Here is a 23,451-nt window from a genome sequence, read left to right as displayed (position 1 = left end):
CAGGCCATACATTATATATATATATATAAAAATCCCCACTTGCCTCTGTGGGCGGTCAATCCTTCAAGCTCGGGTCCTCTACCAGAGGCCTGGGAGCTTGAGGGTCCTGCACAGTATCTTAGCTGTTCCTAGGACTGCGCTCTTCTGGACAGAGATCTCTGATGTTGTTCCCGGGATCTGCTGGAGCCACTCGCCTAGCTTGGGAGTCACCGCACCTAGTGCTCCGATTACCACGGGGACCACCGTCACCTTCACCCTCCACATCTTCTCGAGCTCTTCTCTGAGCCCTTGGTATTTCTCGAGCTTCTCGTGTTCCTTCTTCCTGATATTGCTGTCATTCGGAACTGCTACATCGATCACTACGGCCGTCTTCTTCTGTTTGTCTACCACCACTATGTCCGGTTGGTTAGCCACCACCATTTTGTCTGTCTGTATCTGGAAGTCCCACAGGATCTTAGCTCGGTCATTCTCCAATACCCTTGGGGGCATCTCCCATTTTGACCTTGGGACTTCCAGGTTATACTCGGCACAGATGTTCCTGTACACTATGCCGGCCACTTGGTTATGGCGTTCCATGTATGCCTTGCCTGCTAGCATCTTACACCCTGCTGTTATATGCTGGATTGTCTCTGGGGCGTCTTTACACAGCCTGCACCGGGGGTCTTGCCTGGTGTGATAGACCCCAGCCTCTATGGATCTTGTGTTGAGTGATTGTTCCTGTGCTGCCATGATTAGTGCCTCCGTGCTGTCTTTCAGTCCAGCTTTGTCCAGCCACTGGTAGGATTTCTGGGTATCAGCCACCTCCTCTATCTGCCGGTGGTACATACCGTGCAGGGGCCTGTCCTTCCATGATGGTTCCTCGCCTTCCTCCTCTTTCTTGGGTTTCTGCTGCCTGAGGTATTCACTGAGCACGCTGTCAGTTGGGGCCATCTTTGTGATGTATTCTTGGATGTTCCTTGTCTCATCCTGGACTGTGGTGCTGACACTCACCAGTCCCCGGCCTCCTTCCTTCTGCTTAGCGTACAGCCTCAGAATGCTGGATGCTTCTTGTAATCAATCCAGGCAGTGCACAGGTTGGTCAGTCTGGTCCTGCAGTCTCAGCTGACTGCTTGGTCTGCCAGTAGCTGGTGTTTTGCGCATCTGGTATTCTTGCCCATCCCTTTTTGTGCCCCGCTCATGTATTGACCCATGTGCCTGTTCATCTTAGCCGCTATGATACCTGACAGGAGCTTCCACGTGGTGCTAAGGCAGGTTATTGGTCGGTAGTTGGAGGGGACCGGTCCCTTCTGGGGGTCCTTGAGGATCAGGACTGTCCGGCCTTCGGTTAGCCATTCTGGGTGTCTCTCGTCAACTAGCAGCTGGTTCATTTGTGCTGCCAGGCGCTCATGGAGTGCAGTCAGCTTCTTCAGCCAGTAGGCGTGAACCATGTCAGGGCCTGGTGCTGTCCAACTCTTCATACTGGAGACCCTTTCTTGGATATCTGCCACTGTGATGGTTACTGGGCCCTGTTCAGGGAGGTCGCTGTGGTCTGCCCTCAGATCCACTAGCCACTGAGCATTGCCGTTATGGGTTGCCTCCTTCTCCCATATGCTCTTCTACACCTACAGGCCAGTGGACACTCTTTCAACGATGAGGATGTACACATCCTGGACAGGGAAGAACGCTGGTTTGAGCGCGGAGTCAAGGAGGCCATTTACGTGAAAAGGGAAAGACCATCTCTGAATCGAGGAGGGGGCCTAAGGGTACATCTTTCGCCATCTTACAATGCTGTGATTGCAGCCATTCCCCAACTCTCTGTGAATGGTACTCATGGCCATTGATCAGTGTTCTTTGATCAGTGGGTTTTGGTCAGTGATTGTTGATCAGTGGTCATGGGAATTTGCATAATTATGATTAAGGAACTGACCTCACAGCCCATTGTTCCTTCAGTGGGCTGGTTTCAGTCATTATGCAAATGTACTGTTTATAAGGTTTGTGGAAACCTGCAGTCAGCTGAGACTGAAGAAGTCACTTGGATGAGTGACGAAACGTTTCTCCCACAAAACGCTACGTCCAGATGAACAGATTCAACTTTTGGAGATTTACTTTCCTGGATGATTGAGAATGCATCAAGACGATCTTCCAGTATTGCTCCATCTCCAGCCTTGGTGGTGTTGTTCTCATATTGTTCCCCTGCCACTGAGAGTACACCTTGGCTGGTTTCGTGGAGAACAGCTGGTTTATTCTCCTACCTTCTATCTCTCTGGTGTACCTCCTCAAGCGGCTGGCCAAGGCTGTGAGTCGTTGCTTGGCAGTTTCCAAGGCCTCAGGTATGGACAGCTTCCTGTACTTAGGCACCTTCCTCATCCTTTCTGCAACTCCGATAGTTGGCTAACCTCCCTCCATGCTACCTTGATCTTAGCCTCTAGCCTCCTTCTCCATGGAGGGTACTGCCCCTTGTGGCTGTTCAACTTGTAGCCAAGCATCTCACTGATCACTGCTGCCGTATTGTAGATCAGCTTGTTAGTGTCGGTAATCGTGGCTGTAGGTATCGTCCGTAGTGCTGCATTAACATCATCGAGCAGACCTTCTGAGGGTACTTCACGTAATCTTGGTAACCGGCTACGGGGGGTCCAGGTTTCGAGCTTGGCCATGATCCTATCTTTCAGGTCAGTTCCTCTCGCACTCAACGATCCTTCTCCTATCGCACTTGGGGCTTGGTACCCAATCTCGGGTGGGGGTGATGATATCTCCCCCCTGACCTGGCATCCTGGCTCCCCCTTGATGTAGCATTTATGTTGTACCTCGTCAATCTCTAGCTGTGAGAGCAGTCCCTTCTTTCGAATGTTGGAACACTGAGCTACTAGTTGTTTCGCCGTCATTGTGGATGTTGGGTATCGAAGAATCCATTGGTCCCTCATCCTATTCATGTAACCCCTTCCGCCAGGGTTACTTGCGTAGTAGCATTCCAACAACACCCTGTTTTCGTCTCTTGGCCACCGATGCCTTCTTGTTCCAGTAACCCACTTCTCGTCAGGGTGCCCTGGATCCTCAACACCTGACGCGGACCTTGTTGATTTGGGCGACGTCCGAGCCGGCATGCCTTCATATTTATCTGTCTCGCTCATGTCTGCGGTAGGCTTGCTTAGCATAGGGGGTCTAGCCTTAGGACCCTTGCTGGATACAGACGCCCCAGGCAGGAATCGACTTGCGATCCTCTGCTCTAAAGGCGTGTAGTCTATTTTTATTGGAATTCCACGTGAAAGACCAATACAAAGTGGTGTACACTTGAGAAGTGGAACGAAAATCATACATGATTCCAAACATTTTTTACAAATAAATAACTGAAAAGTGGGGTGTGTGTAATTATTCAGCCCCCTGAGTCAATACTTTGTAGAACCACCTTTTGCTGCAATCACAGCTGCCAGTCTTTTAGGGTATGTCTCTACCACATTGTGGACCCTAACCTCTGAGATTCAATCGTACAGTTTGAGCAGAAGCTGAATAACGTGACTGAAAGAATTCACACAGGTTAAGTGTGAGAATTTTAAAGCAAATCTAAAACTAACCAGGAGCCAAAGTAAGAGAATAAAACAGGGCTAATGTGAGCTCGCTCCCCAGAGGCTGTCAGGAGTCTGTTTCATGGAGGCGTCACAGACATGATTTGTGGTTTTCCTCAGTCAGAAGCAGAGACTGAGTTGCATAAATGCAGTTTATTCATATTCAGCATGCTGTGGTTTATGTAACAGGAAAATATGACAGTATAAATAAAGACAAAGTGTTCATGTCACTGCCCCAGAAACCCTCTACAGTCTGTTACGGAGGTGCATCAGTCTAATTTATCTTTACAAGAACAGCAGTTCTTAAACCTGCCACAAGGTGGAGCTCCGACACAAGGGATGAAGTATCTCTGCTGTCCACAGTGTGACACACACACAGACACACTGTTCACAGTCACATAAAGCATTGAAGGAAACACTTGTCTGTAAGTTCAAAGTAGAAACAACATGTGCATCAGTGTGTCTAAGTCCAATCATCTTAAACATGATATAGTCAAACCCCCGTCCATGTGATGCACAGTCAGAACAGTAGGGGATGTTTTTTCTTTAGTCCCTCACAGGGGTCATCACTGCAGTCAGCCAGGGTGACCATCTCCCTGACTGCTCCTGCTGCCCTCCAACATCTCCAGCTTCAACGGACTTTAGGATTATTTTCCAACTGTTAATTATCCAAGCCATTTCCTGTCATATTTGATATATTACACTGACATGTTTTTCACCTTATTTAGCCTCATTTTCAAACTTGTGAGATAAATAAAGCATTTCTTATGTTAAGTAATGATTAATTATGATGTCAGAAAGGAATAATCCTATTATCACATCCTGATGAGTTTGATCCTGAAGCAGCTTTTATGTAAAACTTGCTGCCTATTTGACACCCGTCAGTCTCTGCAGAGGTTTTAGTTGCAGGCTGACGCTGCGGTGATGTGCTGCCACCGGCTGGCAGCTTCCTGTAACTACACATTCTGTGTGAACAGCTCCACAGGCGTTCAGATGTAGTCCCTGTAGTGTCTACTCCACAGTGGGAGCTTGTGCACTCGTACCTGTGTGCTGGTGTGAAAACTGAGCCAGCTGAGAGCATCAGCGACCATAACCATCCATTTCTTAAACACAGAGGTCTCTGCTGTGGTTTCTCTCACTCACCACCAGGTGAGGATTTCCTGTCATTAACACTCACTGGACCCAAACAGGTAATTATAGTGTAAAAAGCTGTTTGTCTACAAGCTTGTCTCTCACCCTATCATGCGATTTCCTGAGGTCAGATGGCCCAGGATGTGAGTGGGCGTTAAGGCGTCTGCGAAGGGATCTTAGGGGGACACTCCAACAAGGTTAAATCTGGGACTCTTCACCATTTGAAGAGTCCCAGATTTAAGCCCTAGAACTGAAGAAGCTTCTCAGATGAAGGTGAAACGTCTTCAAGCAACTTAAAGAAGTCCAGACGCTTTTCTTTCCAAGCTCCTTCGACCACAATGATCTGGATGATGGAGAACCTTCATGGACATACTGACATAAACTGACCTGTAGAAGAAAATGTAGAAAAATGAGTTATATGACAAAACATGTTTATGATAGTTTAAGATATATTTCATACATCACACTGACTCCACTCTGACATCACTGATCAATAATCAAACAGATCAAACTGATTGATCAGCCATCAGAGGAGTCGGATCGATGGAGCTGCTTCTGTTCCTGATGTTTGATCCTGGACCTGAACCGTCCCTGCAGAGGAGACACGACAGCTTCACACAGAAACACAATAAAATAATAAGTGAAAGCAGAGAGAACCAAGTGAAAGTGAACAAACAGCTGTAACTGTGAGCAGCACGATTCTCCATCCATGATGTTTCCCTGGCTCCAGGCCACACAGCTGTATCTGTCTGTGGGGCGTTTAAGGGTCAGGCTGAACTGTCCGCTTTTCACACGCTCGTCTTTCTTTCACTCTGTGATGCTGCTCCTGTTTGTCCAACACGTTCTCACTCCCAACTCGTCAAATGTGTGACGCATGGTCAGGCTCCCTCTGCTTCACTTATCGACGCGCAGGGTACCCCCCTCGCGTCGAGAATTGACGTGCAGGGTCCTCCTATTGAATACTATAGAGCTCCCTAAACGTTGTTTATTGACGACAAGAGATTGCCGCGGAAGAGCCTGTTGTCCTTATATTTATATATTTCCGAAATCACATTGTAGTGACGTGTACTGAACACAATATATTATATAATGTAAACAACTACCTGAGAAACAGCAGATACAGCAGATAAATTAATTATAGGCCATTACTTTTGTATCGTTTATTGCATTTATGGAGGGAGAGGTGTATGCTGGGTAATGGCACAGCTAGCGACCGGGTGACCCGCTTCGGATGTTCAGTCCATCAGGCGTTATTAGCAGAAATCAGTCCCAGAGATATGGGCCATCTCCACCTGCTAGATTGTTCAGAAGGTTGTTATCATCCATCCAGATGGAGGATCACTAACAGGAGCGTGGGAAGACTCCAGAATCCACTCTGGCTGGAATCCGGTGGATACAGCAGTGTTTACAGGTAAGACCTATGGGCTCAAAATGTGGTCATAAATATTTTGTACTTGTAAATCAGTTTTGTATGTGTAAAAAGAATTTGTGCGTGCGTAAAAAAGATTTGTATGTGTAAAAAGAATTTGTGCGTGCGTAAAAAAGATTTGTATGTGTAAAAAGAATTTGTGCGTGCGTAAAAAAGTTTTGTATGTGTAAAAAAGATTTGTGTGTGGACTTAGCCAAAAAAAACCCTTCAAGTTACAAGTACGAATTTTGACCCTATTTTTCTTCCTTTCATCTGATTGGTCAATGTCATGTCAATCACAAATGTAACAATCCAATCAGAGAACAGATGGGTTTGGCTGTCGGAGGGGCACTTTTTTGAACTGCAGGTCCTTGAAGGGAATAAATGCCCTTTTACATGCCAACCCAGCGTTTTCCTTCATCACCACAAAGGAAAACAGTCTGTGGTCGTCCGAGTTTGGTGATTTTTGTGTCACAGGTCTACGTGCTTTATACAGGGACTTCCACAGCCTTTTCAACAGCGCTGCAGACCGCGGGGGAGGGGCAGTGTTTTGGAAATGACAGTCTTCATTACAAAGCTTTCTTCGTTATGAATTAGCATACATGTTTTTATTGAACATTTGAAGAACCAGCAAAAAAACCAGAAACTGTTGTAGAGGACATAAAGTCAGAGATAGAACCGACAAGGAGCAGGTGCATCTAGTACAGGTAGAGCTGCTGCAAAAACCCACAGAGCTCAGCAGCCAGAGGAACAAATTCTGGATCCTTTGCTTTTAGTTAGCAGTTAGCATTAGCAGCACATCCTGCGTCCGATGTGAAAGGACCTTTATGCTGCGCACTGTGACTCACAGCAATGGTCCCGGGTCAGCCCTGACTTTGTGTTAAACTAATCCTAAAGTAATAATGGTATTTCTAACCACTGACATACCACAACTTTATCCTTTCAACAGCTGCTGAAAGTAAGGGGACCTAGCTGCTATCGGATATTTATATAGAGATCCTCCAGCTTCAAACTGTATTACCCTTCAAGGACCTGCAGTTCAAAAAAGTGCCCTTCCGACAGCCAAACCCATCTGTTCTCTGATTGGATTGTTACATTTGTGATTGACATGACATTGACCAATCAGATGACAGGAAGAAAAATAGGGTCAAAATTCGTACTTGTAACTTGCAGGGGTTTTTTTGGCTAAGTCCACACACAAATCTTTTTTACACATACAAATCTTTTTTACGCACGCACAAATTCTTTTTACACATACAAATCCTGATTTACAAGTACAAAACATTTATGACCACATTTTGAGCCCATAGGGTCAGTGTAAATACAATCCTAGCTGTGTGAACAAAGCCTGGCTCCTTTTCCTGCATGACAAACCTCAGGATGCAGGTTATTATTACTCTTTCCTGCTGGCACACCTGTCACACCTGAGAGTCAGCTAGAAACTTACAGTGACGTGGACATCATGCAAAGACTGCCAGACTCTGTAATACTGTAAATGATCAGTGACTCAGGTTAACACTAAACTTTAAACAGTACCTCTGTGTCTCTGTGTGTGCTGAACATCTAGGATTGAGTCAGGCTGCATCAGCTGAATGTGTTATATGTAATTATCAGTATTTTTTAATTCAGGTGTTGGGAAAATACGTAAGATTACAGTGAAGCGATGTACCAGATTAATCCCTGGCCAAAGGTATCGTACTTAAATCAGACTACTGATCCAGCCACATCAGCCTTTTGTGAGGTCTGTTTAAAGTAGACTTAAAATGAACTGCAGGTTCCTGAGAGGTGGACTGTGAGCACAGAAACACATGTTCATACATACAGCTGCAGCAAGCTTACATTAATTTTAAATCGATTTGTTACTCTGATGTCTGTCTCTGTGTTAGTCCTCTGACAGACTGGTACCTGTCCAGGTGTGCTCTACCTATGACTACCGGGACAGGCTCTGGCTCCTGTAATAGAAATTTTCTATTATTCTCATTTAAAGTATTTAAGTGCTTATGCATATGCTTAGTTGTGACACTGTTGTAGACTGTTCAGTGAAAGTTTCTAAAACTAGATGAACTTACTTCAGCATCAGTAGTTTGAGAAAACAACTCCCTTTACAGGTGCTGATGAGGCCAAGGGCACAAAACAGCTTAACCATTGATCTGTTAGGTTTCATAGCGAGGCGCGTGAAGTGTGGTATGATCAGTTTGTAACTTCCTCCCTCTTTCTTGGAATGCACAAAGGAGTAGGAGCACGACTTCTGTGGCAGAGCTGACATGACTGTGAACTGTGATGTTTGATGTGTGTTGGCTCTCCTGCGCGCAGTAATAAATAGCTTGATCACAGCAGATTTTATTTGCAAAATTCCACAACACCCCCCCCCCCCCCCACCCTCCCACTGTGAACCTGAATTGAATATTCAGAAGACATTTGTTTAAATAGTTCTAGAAATCTGAGCTGTTGTGTCCTTGGATTGTGTGGTAATAATATTAGAGCTGGCAATCTTTCTTACTGAATCTCTACTCTGAGTCATGTTACCTGAGATTAATTCTATGTTTACCTGACAGCCTGGACAAATGTGCTGTGTGAAGGATGTAAATGAAATCAGATCTTAACTGCTTACATTTAAGGAGCCTGGTCATATTTAATTGTAATATGAACCAATGATTTTCTGATTGCTGATTCTAAGAGAGTCTTTGTGGAAATCCTGTTTGGCTTTTTGTCATTTTAATTCTCTTTTCCGTTTTCCAGAACAGTTCTCCACAGTCACTGTCCACATGGGTCAGTGGGACCAAGCAGCACTCTGCTAATGTGTGGACTCTGACCAGCAACATCCAGCAAGACCCAGACAGCGTTTTCTATCTCCCAGCTGGAGTTTTTTGTTTGTGACGGGAGAGTCAGATTTTTGTTGAGGCTGGAGGAACAGCCTCACACTTGCAGAGGTAAGTCAGTTTGTAGAGATCCCTCCCACCCTGGCTTTTATGTGGCAGATTTGTTATCTGAAACAGTAATATTTCAGTGACTGCTGCTTATACCACAGGTTAATACAGAGGTTCCCAAAGTGTGGGGCCCGCCCCCTAGGGGGGGCGCAGAGCCATTGCAGGGGGGGCGTGGTATGAAAAGGAAAAAAAAAAAAAAAAGAGCGCTTGGACACTGTGGACAGGTTTTTGACGGGGCTCCCACACAAACGCAAAGCAGGAGATGAAGCATCGACAAATATGCTTCCAAACCAGCTTCCTTCGAAGCCAAAGACTAGAAAATATGGTGAAGCATATCTTCCCTTTGGCTTCACCTCCACAAGTGCCAAGGTAGGTCTCCCCTGCAAAATTAGTTTCCCTGCGTCGGGAGCAGCGCTGGGCTCTCCAAATCACGGACAAACAGGATCCCACATTCTTGATTTTTAGTTCACAAACACTTCTTGTAATAACTAACTACTCCTGACATTTTGGACATGTTAGCTCTTTATGCAGTAAAGTCACAGCGGGATACAAATAATATCAGGCTGATCCTGCCGTAATTTGTTCCCCCTGTTCAAATCACGGCCAAACAGTATCCCACAGCTGTTTTTGTGTTTAAACCCATTTTGCACAGAGAGGCATTTTTTGAAAAATGTATTGACAGCAATGTTGAATATTATTACACAGGAAAAAAAACAACTACACGTAAAATAATCACACCGTGACGCCTCTGCCTTTCTAAATGGAGGGACAGTAACTGCGTGTGTATATGTAAGCGTGTAAAACCTGCAGATAGTCAGATTAACAGTACTTTGTCTCTATCTGCCATTCTGCAATTCATCTCATGTAAACAATAACGTGGCGCACAGCGTGACGTGAAAAAAGGCACATACCTTTGACGTTGCGTGACGAACTCTTTATTCCTCGTCCACACATAAACGCAAAAAAAGGAGTTTTAAATAATCTCTGTTTGCGGTGAATCGCAACGCCGTTTACGTGTTGACGAAAAGCCCAAACGCATAGAAACAGCTGCGTTTTCAAAAATACCCGTGTAGGTGTGGACGCAGCCTAAAAGAGTTAGTGCAAAATATGGGTGTGTGTGGTTGGAGGATGTGTTCGGGGGGGGGGCAACATTTTTCTTGTAAAAAAGGGGGCCTGGCAAAAAAAGTTTGGGAACCACAGGTTAATACATGCTACTGATCCCTGATGGGAGAATCTTCACCTCTGCCAACAAAGAAGCCTGGTGGATATTTGTTTACAGACTGATGATGGGACATCATGCTCTGCATCTTCAAAGTTTGTCTCTTGATTATTATTCATACACAGTAATGTGAAGTATGCTTATATCTAGTATAACTGGACCAACCTGGTGCTCTTCATTTATGGAGGCTGTTGAGTCTGAATGTTGGATGTTGTGTATCTCGTGTTCTCTGGGCTTTGTTGTCCTCAGTCTTTTTGCAGAATCAGAAAACAAAACCAGGATGACCGTAAATGTTTCTTCTCCAATTGGATGATGATAAGACTGTGACACGGGATGCCACCTTTAGCCTTGTGATGAAGCAAAGCTCAGGAAGAAGTGTGATTAAATGGTCCCCACATGTGTGCTGCTGAGAAGGATGTACAGGGGCACCTGCAGCCAAATCCAAGCCTCCTCAGGTTAGTTGTAGTTGCAGAATGCTTTAGGACTGAGACAGCTGAGGCATCAAATGTTTGATTAAACGGATGAAAAAGAGAAGTTTCTTCCCTATAATTATCACTTCTTAAAATCGGTAGCAACTTCAGGTCTGTCAGCGTGCTGAGGTCACAGAAACAAGAAAAGCAGCTTCAGACTTCAGAGTGTTGTTTACAGTTTTCTGTCATCATGATCTCCCCTGAAGTTTATCAAGCATTAAGTCCACAATACTGTAATGATGATTCTGAGTTTGGTCACAGTTGCATAATATTTTAATAATATACAATTATTTTTTGTAATTCATATTTTTTATGTTAATCAAAAATTTACTTTGTGAAATTTGTATTTGAGAATGAAGAATGTGACAATATATTATTGTTCAATATTTAATTTCTTTCAGCTGCAATTGTTAAATGAAAGAAAAAGAAAAATATATTCTAATTTAGCAAACTAATTTATCAAATATATATATATTACTTTTAATACATTAATTTCACACCTGTATTGACAATACTATATTGTATTCATACAGAATCAGTTTGGTATCATTGTTTGTCTGTTCACTGATTGCTGAGATTAAGAGCTACTTTGATCAGTTTAGATCTAAAGTATCCAAAGTTGAGCTCTAATGTTTCTTCACCCTTGTGTGTGTGATATCTGATTTCCTACATGCTGGCAGAGCAGAGCGGCAGTTTGTGCTCACAGATGGTGACGGTGTGGAGAGACGGTGGTGTTTCCTCAGAAGAACTAGCAGAGTCACAAAGGACACGAGTCCATCTCACCACCTTGACTTGCTGACTGATGCTCGTCTGCACTGCACAGAGGAAATCAACTAACCGAGGTTTGTCCAGTGCAGTGTTATGAAATGTATATTTGTTTTATGCTTACAGATTTGTTTTTCTTGACAGAGGCTCTGCAGAGGTTAGACAAAGCAGAGAAAATATGTGCTTTACATTTCACTGTGATTTATTGAGATATTTGTAGCCTGATGTTCAGCAGGAATGGAGAAATGGAATCAAAGGGAGAAGTTTTTACTGTTTTTGTAATGATGTAGGTAAATCTCCAGTTTCTGAGTGAGGGAGAGAGGAGTCATCATCCAGGTAAAGTGACGTGGATCAGTGGACACACCTGTCTCCCCTTTAAAGGAGATACTCTTAGAGAGAGACGATCCGAGTCATCATAAAATGTTAGCGCTTTCAAATACACAAACATTTTTCAAGGACAAAATCGAACATCCAACTTTGACTGTAACACAAAATAAATCTTTGCATGTGTGTTTTCAAACTCTCAGATGGGCAGGATATCAGTCTTGGACTGTCTAACCTGCCGGAGCAGCACTGAATGATCACCACACATGAGCATGTTCCTGCAACATTCAGCAGCTTTGCTTTTGGTAAGTAGAGTTACCTAACTACAGTAACTCTAAACACATGATATCCATTTCTAACGGCCTGGTTACTTCCTGTTAGTTATTTTAGAAACCATGTGGTCACCTGACCTAACACTGTTTCTTCTTCTTCCCCTTAATGCTGAAGTGTCAAATGTCAACCAGCTGGAGTGGAAACTACACCAGTGTACTGGGATGTTTCACCAACACGTGCCAGATGCTGTTCCTTCATGGTGACATCACCAGAGACAGCCCTGCCCACCTCAGGACCTCGCCATTGATCATGATGATTATGATGACAGCGAGCGGAACTAAGACTGTAAAAATCCACGACCAGAATGTTTAGATGCTTTCTAATTATTAATGAATACTGAGAGCCTCTTTCTGTGTTTTGTCTGTTTTGGTTTTTTTACCTCATTTGTTACTAACAAAGTTCACCAAACTCACACAGTTTACATTCTGTATGTTTCCATCTTTACCAGCCACAGTCTTAACTGCAATTAAGCAAATAATCCTTAGAAATCGTTGCTTTTCTCTTTTGTAATTGATGATAATTCAGTGAATATACTGCGCTGCTTCCTTTTATTGCGTCACACATTGCTTTAAGTTTTTCAGTGTCCAGTTATTTTTTTACTGCTGTTTGAATTCTCTGCATGTTTGACCCTGTAGACTGTTTAATGGACTGCTTGTCTTGTAACCGCTGCCTGTTTTTGACTAAAGGTTTGGATTTCTGACTTTAACACAGCCTCTGCGTGTCGTCCCTTTGTGTCCTCTTCCTCTGTGAATGTGTTGCATGTGTCACAGATTCATTTATTAACAGCTTTCCCACAGTGAGTTGCATCAGCATTCATTCACAGCACATTTCAGAAGGATTCAGATTAATACAGTGATCTTATAGTCAGAATTATCCTGACAGACTGTAAATTGTCTTTCATCAGGTCAATTTTAAAGCTCAGTATTTCAAAGCAGGAGTTATGAAGAATCATACTGGCATTAGGACTGTAACAATATGTACTAACAAAGTCAAAGTTTTTTAATTATGCTAGAATATTGGAAGACAATCAACTTTTAGTGTTTTCTGCATATTAATTATACTGAAATAGAGATGGTGACCCTAACTGTACAGAAGCACTAAACAACTGACAATCTAACAAACATTATTGGCCTGAGCCGTCATGCACAGTGAGTCTGATCCTGTGCTGTGAGAGTCTGACAAGCATGTTTCTGGTCAGTTTGGAAGAAATAACATCACAATGTTGATCTTTTTTTCAATATTCCTTCTCTTTTACAACATAAACTGTGATCAAAGCTACTTATGTTCACAGCATGTAATAATACTGACAGTCCAGGGCATTGTGGTCTGTTGAGCTAGGGTTAGGGTTAGCAATTCAGACATATGTAATCAATCTCTTGCTGGACATAACAAACACGTAGGAATTCATATTATAATTTGATTTTCATGAAATATTCATATTCAGTATCAGTCATTTTATATTATAACCACGTATCCACCCAGACTCATGGTGGGGCAGGGCTCTGTCCTGGGATGCTTGGGTGAAAGGTAATGTACACCCTGACCAGGTATCCAGTCTGTCACAGTTGTTTTCAATATTTGGTTCAAAAATATGAGTGAAAACAAAAATCCAACTAGGATTCTTGCGTATGATGGATGAAGTCTGTCTTTGACTGTATTGTCCAGCTGATCCATCAAACCCCCAGCAGGTGAACCTTATTCATGACATAACACAGTAACAATGTAAAAAATTAAACAGCAACAGTCTAAGTGCATTCTAAACTCCTCTTCAATAAGTTATATGGATGTGCAGTGAGTCATTCAGGACTGTAAAACGTGAACTACAGAACCCAGAGTCTTCACCATTAAATCTCTGCTTGCTTCATTTTTCTATCCTAACTCAGATACTTTAAAGGTTTTAGTAAAGTTGCATTCTCATGGTGAGGCAAAGTGTTTTATGTGTGTCTGCGTGTCATGAACGGCTGTAAAAGCCCTTTAATTAAAGAACAAAGCGGGGTTTGAGTTCGAGTTACGGCAGACTGTCGCTACTTCTAACGGAACGCAGCCTTCCTACGGCGGACAGCTAACAACAGGAATCGGACGCGCGGTCCACCCTAGTCCACAGCAACCACCATAGCAACAGCCTAGCATGTCTTTAAAACACATTCTTTATCCATAACTATCAAAAACGTGAAATGATTTGTAAAGCATGAAAGTGTTACAGCTGCAGAGAGCTATGGCGGTATCTTTGGAAGCTGTTTACATAGCTAATAATATACGATGTAACCATGGAGACAGTCACGTGAGCTAGCGGTGCACGTTTACTACAGTGAATAAGGTGATTGTGTGCACAGCGTCCACACGCTGCACAGGGTAAAGACATTACTTCAATACTGTTTTATATTTATATATATTTGCCTTCTGTTGACCATCACCTCAGGTTCACCATTACAGTTTCAGCATACAGATGCACACTGTTAAATATGAACACGTTCAAAAAAAGCATGTCTCAGAAATAAGCACAGCTGTTCATGTTTGTCATTATAGTTTTATTTGTAAGAAAATTATGAACTTCAAATTGTGTATCTAATCAAAGAACATTTGACAAGTCTGAGTCATTTCTTTGCCCTATGAGAGCTGGAATAAATATATATCCTGACAATTACAGTTGGGCAAACTTCAGTGAAATGTTGAAACAGTAGAGACAGGTAGAAATGGGATCGGACTAATCTATGCTTAGTCAGATACCTCCTGTGTTCAGTCCATCATATTAAAAAACAAACAATAGCACGATCCCTGTGATTTTGCATCCATTTCCAAATTGTAGTCAAGCAGCCCAGTCTCATACACAGGTAACAGAAATGTCTCTAATGTAGACGTGTACAGTCTAGTGTAAGCATTAAAAGATCATAAAGGAAACACTAACATTTATGTGAAACTAATTGTAATAAAAAATGAACAGGTGCTTTATAGATTTATAAGAAAGAATCTGAAAACAACACTTTTTTGGTCTAAGTGGTCAAAGTATAAAACAGAACTGATGTTCAAGAACAAACTGTAGCTGCACTGATATTACACATCAGAATCAGAATCGTGTTTATTGGCCAAGTATATGTGCAGACAAATACAAGGAATTTGGTTCCGGTAGATGGTGGCTCTCGAGCACAGCAATGTAAATCACACACACACACACACACACACGTATCTATATATACATTACACATGCATACACATACATACACAAAGCTGTGTAAACCAACTATAACTAATCTAAACTTATATACATAGAATACAGAAATGAAATGAGGTGGAATGAAAACTACAGAATGTACATAAGGTGCAGTTGCAGTCTGGCAGTGGGAGCAGTGTGACAGGTCAACTGTTTAGAAGGGAGATGGCGAGGGGAAAGAAACTGTTCCTGTGTCGGGTGGTCCTGGTCTGCAGGCTTCTGTACCGTCTGCCAGAGGGCAGCAGATCAAAAAGTCTGTGTCCAGGGTGTGAGGGGTCTGTGATAATTTTCCCTGCCCGTTTCCTGGTTCTTGAGAGGTACAGATCCTGGATGGAGGGCAGGGGGGCGCCGATGATCCTTTCTGCTGCCCGTACAGTCCGCTGCAGTCTGCTCCTGTCCTGTTTAGTGGCTGCACCATACCAGACTGTGATGGAGGAGCACAGGACAGACTCAATGACCGCAGTGTAGAACTGGATTAGCAGCTCCTGTGGAAGACTGTACTTCCCCAGTTGTCTCAGGAAGTGTGGTGGATTTTTGTGTGAGATGTATAACTATGTAACTATATACACTATATATCTATGTGCACTGAACATATATATTTTAACTTTCATATAGAGTCTTAAGCACAAGACATTTTTGCTTCATTGAGGTTTATTAAGTTGGTACAGTAACAGGGCAGTTAATGCTGTTGAGAGTTCGCCTGAATAACTCACTCTCCAGCTCTGGTAACTAACCTCCTCCAATACACACTCAACGTCTTTCATGCAGCACAACCAAAACAGTAACATTGTAACAGAGATCCTGAACACATCACAATAAAATATCATACGATATAAACACACACACACACACGCACACAATAAATGTTACATGGTAGCAGAGATACTGAAAACAACATAATGAGATCACTGTCATGTACACACACACATTATAAACCTACACGGGAGTGTTTATTTTTATGTAATGCATTTAACTCATATATTTGATGTAGTTAGGCCAAGTATTATTCACATTAATATCATAAGATTATCACAAAAACTATGCTATTTGCTGTACTAATGTGTGACCTTTGACCATGTTGTGACCTATTGTCAGAGGGTAAAGCAAAGGGTTAACCTATTGGTGTCACTTTGGACCGGGCCCTCAGCCAGCGCCAGGTGTGAACTCTGGCTGGTGTCTGACCCCAGCAGCTGTGCGGGGCGTGTGAGAAAGTTACCCAGCAGCAGGGGGCGGCGATACTGGTCCCTATATTAGGGGACCAGAGGACGCCCCCGGGGCTCTTTTCCTCCTGCTGCTGCTACCTGTCCGTCTCTGTGTTGCTCTACTGTCTGTGCTTAAGGCTGTACACCCCGGGGTTTTGCTTTGCTTGCTTTCTGCTTTGTAATTTTCTTGCTAAATGTCTGTATGTATTTTTCCTGCTGTTCATATGATTCAGTATATTAAACTCTGTTCCAAGAATTCTACTCTTTTACAGAGCATCTTTTCGAGTGTCTTGATTTTAATTGGATTTGGATCTCCACATCGTTGGTGGAAGAAGGTTATCAGAATGGCTTCAAAATTTGCGACCACAGAAGTACATCCTCTGCTGGGTCTTTTTGAGGATGGAGTTGATGTTGGTCTCCCACTTCAGGTCCTGGGAGATGGTGGTACCCAGGAACTTGAAGATCTTCACAGTCGACACAGGGCTGTCTGATATGATGAGGGGGGGCAGAGTTGAGGGATGTCTCCTGAAGTCCACTGTCATCTCTACGGTTTTAAGAGTGTTCAGCTCCAGATTGTGCTGACTGCACCAGAGTACCAGCCGCTCAACTTCCTGCCGGTATGCAGACTCATCACCATCCTGAATGAGGCCAATGACGGTGGTGTCATCTGCAAACTTTAGGAGTTTAACAGCCGAGTTCTTGGAGGTGCCCCTCAAGGACACATCCTTGAGGGGCACCAATACTGAGGGACCGAGTTTCAGAGGTGATCTCCCCCAGCCTCACTTGTTGCTTTCTGTCTGTCAGGAAGCTGGTGATCCACTGACAGGTAGCTGGTGACATGCTGAGCTGGGAGAGTTTGGAAGAGAGAAGTTCAGGCACGATGGTGTTAAAAGCTGAACTAAAGTCCACAAACAGGATCCTGGCATAAGTTCCTGGGTGGTCGAGGTGTTGCAGGATGTAATGCAGCCCCATGTTCACTGCATCATCCACAGACCTGTTTGCCCGGTAGGCAAACTGCAGAGGGACCAGCTGGTGGCCTGTAATGTCCTTCAGATGGGCTAACACCAGTCGTTCAAAGGATTTCATGACCACAGACGTCAAGGCGATAGGTCTGTAGTCGTTCAGTCCTGTGATGGTGGGTTTCTTGGGAACAGGGATGATGGTGGAGCGTTTAAAGCAGGATGGAACTTCACACAGCTTCAGGGATCTGTTGAAGATGCGCGTAAAGATGGGAGCCAGCTGTTCAGAGCAGGTCTTCAGGCAGGAGGGTGAGACACCGTCTGGTCCGGGGGCTTTCCTGGGCTTCTGTTTCTGAAATAGTCGGCTCACATCCTCAGTGTGTATTCTGAGTTTCAGGGAGGAGGAAAGGGGGGTGGGAGGTGTGATGGAGGTCGTTGAGTCTGAAATGGGGAGGGTGGGGGTGGTCGTTGAGACTGGATTTGGGAGGGTGGGTCACCACAACATCTCCATTGTTGTGGTGAACAATGTTGCTTTTAAAACCACATGCAGTGTGTGACCATGACTGTCCACTGAGACCATGAACGCCACTTCGCTGAAGCATTCTTCTTCTTCTTCTTCTTCTTCTCCTTCTTCTTCTTCTTGCCATCAGAATGGAAGCAGACAGAGCACGAGCTGCTTTGATCTACTGAAAGGAAAAAGCAGAACATCTGAGCTGAAACCATTAAGATAGAAACAATCGTTCAATGCAGTCTCTCAGGTAGCTTAGCCTGTTACAACTGTTGATACAAGCTCAGTACAGTTAACGCAGTGTCAGGGAACTCCAGTGTGGGAACTAGTGGCTTTAGGTTTGTAGTCATTTAACTTTCATCCATTCATTCATTTAATTCAGGAGGAAGAAATGTCAGGTTGGTGCAGGCTGGCATTTGGTCCCATGCTGTCTTTAACTAAATGACTTGGTTCACTTTATGGCTGGGCTGTATGTGGGGTTATATCATGTTATTTGGGCAGGACTACCTGTCCTCTGTTAGGCTTAGAAAGTTTCTCCATAAGCAGAGCTTCTAACTCTTATAGCTTTTAGCACATCTGTATCTGTGCAGGCTGACAGGTTTTTGTTGGCTCTTTTTACCCCACACTGGTTGTGAGTGTGTAAATAGCCCCACTAGTTCTTTTGGGTTGCAGTTAACTTGGGAGGAAGGGGTGGGTCTGCCATGACTAGATGAATAACAATGATCTGGGATACATAAATTTCATAATGCATGCAGACATCTCTATCAATTAAACCTGGCCTGAGTGCTGCCATTTTTACATTCAGTTATTTCTCTGTTGGATCTAAATAATGAATGTGTTACAGTTAAACTGAACTGGTCAGTGTAAATGGCTCATTGGGACATAGAAACCTTTAAATTAAATACCATCACCTGACATTGAGTGTCAAACAATATCAAAGCTGTAAAAGCTGTTTACAGTCAGAATGTATAAAAACTATGATTGTAAATAAATTCAAACAAGTGAGCTTTTCTCTTTGTGCTGAATATCAACACTGTGACTTCTTAGGCTGTAAGCTTTACTTCAGCACAGTTGTAGAAGTCGTCACTCCAAATGTCTTTTGATAACAAGAAAAAAATACCTTGTCAGTCCACGGCCTTAAGTTCTTCTCCAAACATCTTCTGCCATCGGCTTTGTCTGCTGGTTTGAAGACAATAAACCACAAAAAAGATGATTTAGTCACTTTGTCTGCATCATGCAGCTCGAATGTGTCGTGTAACGATGTTGAATAGCCGTCGTTATCCCTCTGCTGTGTCAGTAGGATTGTACTGTACAGCATCTCATTCATATGTGAGGAATGCTGATGTAACACGATGACAGACGTCTGGTCTTACATCATTAAAATATAAGGAGCAGGAGATATTTAGATATTTTTATATTTATATTATATTTTATAGCTGACAGATATTACTAAATAGATAGAATTTACTAAATAGCTGGATGAACATGAAAAATATGTCCATAATCACAAATGACCATGAGAGCCAGTAGAATTAATTCAACTAAACACTCAAAAGACGTCCTTAAATGTTCTTTAAGTGGCAGAACAAACAAACAAACAGTTAATCGCTTACTTGAGATGAAATCTGCTCAGCAACTTTGAAAACAGCTTCTAACTGGTTCCTCCTTTAACAGGATGACTTCTCAGGGGTAAGGCCACGATGCAGTCCAGCAACCTTTATGGTCCTGCTTTGATTCACCAGGAACTATTAGGGAAACCTTTCAGTGCCTCCTGTGAAAGACACAGGCATAAACACAAACATTTATTAACATGTTCCACAGTCTTCCAGTTTGATTTTCTCATCCTGTGGACAACAACGTACAGAGATGCAGGTTTATGTTAACTTTTGAAAGGTTTATTTACTGAACACATTCAGCTGCAGCTCCACTGTGATCCTGAACTGGATAAGCACTTAAGAAAATGTGTCAATAAATGGACAAACATCAGCTTACTATATTTATCCAAACAGACGGGACCAATAATGCTTCACTGAGTTAGAGACTTTAACAGACTCTTCTATGTAAGAATGTCTCGTGATAGACCTGCAAACTTGACAACAAAGGTTTTTCAGACTACATGTAGACAGGGTTGGGAAGGTTACTTTTAAAATGTATTCCATTACAGAATACTGAATACATGCCCCAAAATGTATTCTGTAACGTATTCCATTACGTTACTCAATGACAGTAACGTATTCTGAATACTTTGGATTACTTAATATATTATCGTGCTGTTTACAACTACATGAATGTCCTATTGCTGTGATTTATTACTGTTACTGAAGGTACGTAGTACGAACCGTAGTAAAGGGACCTCTGGCTAATACGGTGGGTTCCGTGTCGGGCTGGTAGCCGAAAACTAGCTTTACTTTGTTGTCTGGGTCAACTTTGCTTGCGGGAGACAGAGAGAGGCATTGAAAGGCTGCTCCAACGGAACTTATTTTTTCCGGAGGAAAACACGAACACAGTGTACAGTCGAGTCTTAATAGCTTACTTACAGCTGGACTATTATTTGAAATATTATTTAAAGGTTTCTCTATAAATACATTTGAATTTTTTTATAACCCCTAGAATATAAACCTGAGCTGTTTCAGATTCTGACCTCTGACCTCAGTGACAGGCTGTGTCCTCACTGCAGCTCCCTCTTGGAAGTACGTCTGCTTCTTGTCTTCCCCCAGTGATGACCGCCTGCCCTTAATATCACGTACTGTACCTGAGGAACAAAACAGGACAAACACTTGCCTTCATTTAAGAAGAGGTAATCTATGGAAACACACTAGTTCACCCTTTGGGAGGAATCAGTTCCTGTGAAACATTTCTGTAAATCAACATCGTGGAGAATGAAATGAGTTCTTCAGGTGACTCAGCGGATCCCCCCTGTTTTTAACACAGAAAAGTCCCACAGTCAATGCAGCCTGACTCAATCCTAAATGTTCAGCACACACAGAGACACAGAGGTACTGTTTAAAGTTTAGTGTTAACCTGAGTCACTGATCATTTACAGTATTACAGAGTCTGGCAGTCTTTGCATGATGTCCACGTCACTGTAAGCTTCTAGCTGACTCTCAGGTGTGACAGGTGTGCCAGCAGGAAAGAGTAATAATAACCTGCATCCTGAGGTTTGTCATGCAGGATTAAAGGAGCCAGGCTTTGTTCACACAGCTAGGATTGTATTTACACTGACCCTGGGTCAGTATAAGTATCATACAGTTTAAACGAAGCACTGAAACTTGCACATATTTATTACAGATGCATTGAAGCTAATCGAGATATTTACTGTCAATCTGTGGCTGCGATTAATCACTTTACTGGAAACTTTATTAACTAGTAACTTCATCAGTCATGACAGAAGCTAATATTTCTGTGCTAACATCGTTTAAACAGTAACAGCTTTACTACAATATAAGCTAACGTTTACACCGTAACTTTAAGCTAGCACCATAAAGACGGTAAAACACGTAATAATATCTACAAATGCATCTTAAAGCTGTTATATTAGCACTCGCTGTATTACTAACATAAGCACATTAACATTATTGACACTCGCTGACTTTTAATAGTCATTCTATAAATGCCGTCCGTTTAAATGGTCTTACCTGTAACACTGCTGTATCCACCGGATTCCAGCCAGAGGGGATCCTGGAGTCTTCCCACCAGTGTTGCCAACTCCTCAGTAAGGAAAATCGCTATTGGCTGTCCTAAAAGTCGCTAGAAGTCGCTAAATGACGTCATCACCTAATTTGCATAATTGGTCACGCTAATATAATTGTAACCTATGTTGTTGGAGAGAGAAATAACATCGTGGAAGAGACATAAAGTGAGTAAAAAACGTCCTAAATGCATTTAGAGTTTATTTAGAACTGCAAATTAAATTTCTTTTAGCAATTATTGTTTTTTTAATGTCACAATTCCAACCCTGCTCCTTTACCCGGGCTTGGACCGGCAAAAGTGACCCAAAATAGGCACTCTGGTGGAGTTACTTTGTGTTTGTGTGTGTTTATAAGTAGTTTTAAACCTTGTGATCCACAAAACAGCATAAGAGTAAAAGATTAAAAGAAGAACTGACTGCGTTACAGCACCCGCTGCTTGTTGAGAGTAAAAGCGAGACGCGCTTTCACGTCTTTTTTTAGCGACTTTTTATAGAAAAAAAGTCGCTAGGGGGTCTGAAAACTCGCTAAATATAGCGACAAAGTCGCTAAGTTGGCAACACTGCTTCCCACGCTCCAGTTACTGATCCTCCATCTGGATGGATGATAACAACCTTCTGAACTATCTAGCAGGTGGAGATGGCCCACATCCATGGGACTGATTTCTGCTAATAAAGCCTGATGGACAGATAACAGCTGAAGGAGGTGAATAAAGTCACCCGGTCGCTAGCTGTGCCATTACCCAGCATACATCACTCCCTCGATAAATGCAATAAACGATACAAAAGTAATAGCCTATAATTAATTTATCTGCTGTATCTGCTGTTTTTCAGGTAGTTGTTTACATTATATAATTTATTGTGTTCAGTACACGTCACTACAATGTGATTTCGGAAATGTATAAATATACGGACAACAGGCTCTTCCGCGGCAATCTCTTGTCGTCAATAAGCAACGTTTAGGGAGCTCTATAGTATTCAATAGGAGGACCCTGCACGTCAATTCTCGACGCGAGGGGGGTGAAGCAGAGGGAGCCTGACCATGCGTCACACATTTGACGAGTTGGGAGTGAGAATGTGTTGACTGTGTTGCTAAACACGAGTCCAACATCATCATCAAGTTTGTGCATGACACAACCATCATAGGCCTCATCACAGACAACGATGAGACGGCCTATAGAGAGGAGGTGATGGCGCTGTACGAGTGGTGTCTGGAAAATAACCTGACTCTCAACATCAGCAAAACTAGAGAAATGATAGTGGACTACCGGAAATGACCAGTCAGGGAACACCAGCCCATCCACATCAACGGTCTCAAGGTCGAAAGGGTCAGCAGCTTCAAATTCCTTGGAGTCAACATCACCGAGGATCTCTCCTGGACCCTTCACACAGACACTGCTATCAGGAAAGCTCGCCAGCGGCTTTACTTCCTGAGGAGGCTGAGGAAGTTTGGCATGAACGCCAACATCACCTCAAATTTCTACAGGTGTGCAATTGAGAGCTTGCTGACGAGCTGCATTACAGTTTGGTACAGAAGCTGCTCTGCCAGCAGCCGTAAATCACTACAGAGGGTGGTGAAGGTAGCAGAGCACATCACTGGCATGAGGCTTCCTGCCATTCAGGACATTTATCTCCAGCGATGCCTCCGCAAAGCACACAGCATCATCAAGGACCACAGCCACCCAGCACATCAGCTGTTCTCCTTGTTACCATCTGGCAGACGTTACAGGAGTCTGTCTGCTCGGACTACAAGACTTAAAAACAGTTTTTACC

At 43.1% G+C, this 23,451-nt stretch overlaps 2 long non-coding RNA genes across 12 annotated transcripts; one reads left to right on the top strand and one right to left on the bottom strand.

Annotated features, from left to right (window-relative positions):
- The first annotated feature begins 6,017 nt into the window (after positions 1–6,017).
- Positions 6,018–12,822, top strand: LOC109194542 (uncharacterized). Of its 8 annotated transcripts, XR_002060081.2 has the most exons (8): positions 6,018–6,081; positions 8,818–9,008; positions 10,206–10,319; positions 10,474–10,679; positions 11,375–11,536; positions 11,750–11,795; positions 11,987–12,088; positions 12,231–12,822. It is a non-coding gene; the product is annotated as an uncharacterized LOC109194542 (long non-coding RNA). The 8 variants fall into 8 exon arrangements; XR_002060083.2 differs by having other exon boundaries at positions 10,206–10,679; positions 11,401–11,536; XR_002060082.2 differs by having other exon boundaries at positions 10,206–10,679; positions 11,388–11,536.
- Positions 7,775–21,686, bottom strand: LOC109199781 (uncharacterized). Of its 4 annotated transcripts, none has more exons than XR_003217826.1 (5): positions 21,629–21,686; positions 20,635–20,745; positions 19,607–19,764; positions 19,114–19,172; positions 7,775–8,030 (listed from the first exon to the last, which is right to left on the bottom strand). It is a non-coding gene; the product is annotated as an uncharacterized LOC109199781 (long non-coding RNA). The 4 variants fall into 4 exon arrangements; XR_003217825.1 differs by lacking the exon at positions 7,775–8,030 and adding an exon at positions 17,559–18,168; XR_003217827.1 differs by lacking the exon at positions 7,775–8,030 and adding an exon at positions 17,559–18,168 and having other exon boundaries at positions 20,642–20,745.
- Between the last annotated feature and the right edge of the window lie 1,765 nt (positions 21,687–23,451).

Source organism: Oreochromis niloticus, unplaced genomic scaffold (genome assembly GCF_001858045.2).
Source record: "Oreochromis niloticus isolate F11D_XX unplaced genomic scaffold, O_niloticus_UMD_NMBU tig00002548_pilon, whole genome shotgun sequence".
NCBI lineage: Eukaryota > Metazoa > Chordata > Actinopteri > Cichliformes > Cichlidae > Oreochromis > Oreochromis niloticus.
Note: the sequence above shows the minus strand (reverse complement) of the source record. Positions and strands in the feature narration are given on the sequence as shown.